Here is a 2,972-nt window from a genome sequence, read left to right on the forward strand (position 1 = left end):
TAACCTAAAAATATTACCCCATGTCTCTGCTAAGAAAAAGCAAGCAGTTAGTATGCCTACACTTCCTTAATTTATCTGTTGTTCTGTGTGTGTGTTGTGATCATATGTTTATTTTCTTCTCTACAGTCTGTTCGGATACAAAATATGATCGTGTTTGTCAGTCGTCGTAGTTTATTCTGAGAAATTGGTTATATTTTGAAAATTGACTGGATTTTCTTGTGTGTCTTGGCGTAACTTCCTGCCAGGATTGATGCGCTCGCGTAAAAAACAGACCAGATGGCGAAACTATTGCTCCAGGGTGCGAAATGGCGCGGAATGGAAGCAGCGTTTCACAGTACTTCCACATCAGGTGTGAACCAGCCCTCAGGCTGAATCTACATTGCTTCCTTTCCCCTCTGACTCCTCCCCTTAACTCCAACTGTAGGGGTATGTGAAGCTGCAGTGGGGTCCAAAGGTGTTTTTTTTTTCTTTCTACAGGAGAAGCCATAGTGATTTAAGGCTGGCTATTCCTTCGCCAGTAAGACAATTATTCTTTTATCTGGGTGTTCTCTGGAGCACAGAAGTTCACATTTAAATGTAAGTGAAGAATTTTTGTTTTAGCATGACTTCTCAGTTATAAAACCAATGTTCTGTATTTTCCAAGCCACATGCTAACATGGCTGACCGGCGACTATTGATGATGTCATCAAGTGGGAGTAACGTCCAAATTTGAAGACACTATGTCCGAATACCCACCCTAATCCATAACTTCTAAAAAAAATATATAGTGCGGGACTATATAGTGCCCAAAAACAATTTGGTCACCATGCTCACTACTTTACTTTGGTTTTCTAAACGCCGGATATGATGTCACCGATTTCACTTTTCCTATTTATGAATCCACTGTATTCTGATGATGAAAAATGTTAAATGGAGTATACTTGTATAGCGCTTTCTACCTTCCTTCACAGCGCTTCACAGTCACACACATTCATACACTGGTGGTGGCTCTGCTTTCGAACACTGGCGCCAACCTCCCACCAGAGGCAATTCGGGGTTCAGTGTCTTGCCCAAAGATACTTCGACACATGGGCGGGAAAGGCGGAAATCGAACCCGCAATCTTCCAATCAGGAGTCGACCGCCCTACCGCTGCACCACAGCCGAAAAGGTGGCAGATTTATCCGAAATATTTGAAATAAACACTTTTTTTTTTCGCAAAAATTGTTCGACTGCAATGGATTGTGGTCTATATTATAATGGAGTGAGCATCGATGTACACAAATTTTTCACAATGAGTTCTGGTAAATTTCTAGTGCACTCGATTTTTGAATTGTAGATTTGGACAGCACTGCAAAACGGTGAACGCTCTATTAAGTAGGGAAGTAATTTGGACATAGCCACTATTTTTCATAACTCTCCGCTTGGAGTGATAAATGTACGGAGAAGCCGGAAGCAATTCGGATTTGGCCCTGTTCTATTGAGAGGTAATGCCTGTAATGTATCAGTCAAATGTATGAACTCCCTAAATGGACTTGTTTACAACGCCAAACAGGACGTTTCCTCTGAATTTCCCCCAACGTACTCGCCAACGCTCCAGCGTAAACACACCCAATGAGACGACCCTTCCTGTACGGATCCGGCACACGACCAAAATAAACCCAGCCTCTGAAAACAGGATGGCAGGACGACCCTGGGGCTCCGACACCCTCTCCATCCTCCGCGGTCTAGAGTATTACAGAGGAAGCCAACAGGAAGTCTGAGCCGATTGTTGTTTTCTTGTTTTTTTTCTAGTTCACTCAGTTCACCGCAGCAGCCCGTGTCTTCATAACAAAGGGCCTGTGTTGCTGGACAACAACCCTGTTGATGTGTGCACATTGGGACGCTCCTCCTGCAGCGGGGGGCAAACGATTGGGGCTGTTTGGGCAGAGCAGCTGGGAATGGTGACCTTGAAACCAAAAAGATAACTGCAAAAAAGTTGTGTGTGTGCGAGGGAAAGAGCCCGATGAGGTCGGCGTGTCAGAGTCCGTCAAAGCCTGAATAAACATTTACGGTAACAGATCTTCATTCTAGCCGCCACTGTTTATTTTTCTTATTTGTTTGACTGGAAACTAGAGAAAAAGAGGTTAAAGATTGGTAGATACATGTAAGAAAGGTCGGGTTTTAAGGTGTGGGGTTAAGCTAAGAGAGAAGACTTGTTTGTTGGTAAGAAAAAAAATGATAAAGGGAGGAGCGAGCCGCGATAAGAGGAGGATAGGGCAGAGGAGGTGAGGGTCACCCTAACATCAACAGGTGTCCCAGGAAAGAGGGGGAAAAAAAGGGCAGGAGCTCCCGACTTTCAGCTGCAGGTCGGTCACGCAGATGCAAACAAGACCATCCGTCACCTCGTCCCACGCACACGCCGGCGAGGTGAAGGCCGGCACATGAAGGAAACCTGCGAGGGAAGATATGCAACTCTGGAGCTAACGTTAGACCCGGAAATGAAGACAAATCCACCATAAAAACATATATGAGACTGCAGAAAGGCTACTTTGAATTACAAATACTATTGAACAAATCATTTTCATATAATTCTTTCAACACAAATAGATTGAACACAATTAGAATAGATTTGACTTCAATTCTTGTTCTCTTCTAGAAATTCAAAGAATCTGTCAAACTTGATCTGCACTGTTTATTCATCTCTTGAGTCGAATTTTGTCTAAAGATATCCTGGATTGATTTCAGATTAATAAAGCACTTAAAACAAACCAATATCGACTACAAAATCCTGATATGAATGGAATCCCTGGTAAATCCCTTACGCCGGGGTCACATCGGAGGTGGAAGTGCCGCAAGGCGGCGTGGAACGGAGTCCGCTTCCATTCGGCGCCCATGTTAACCTATGGCGTCGTTCAGACCAGCCGCAGAGCGACGTAACGTTTCGGCAGCTGGTCTATTTTTTCTGCGAGCCGCGAGTGCTCCGCGTCAATACTGGCAGGAAGTTGCATCAAAA

The sequence above is a fragment of the Oryzias melastigma genome, linkage group LG23 (genome assembly GCF_002922805.2).
Source record: "Oryzias melastigma strain HK-1 linkage group LG23, ASM292280v2, whole genome shotgun sequence".
In the NCBI taxonomy this organism is placed as follows: domain Eukaryota; kingdom Metazoa; phylum Chordata; class Actinopteri; order Beloniformes; family Adrianichthyidae; genus Oryzias; species Oryzias melastigma.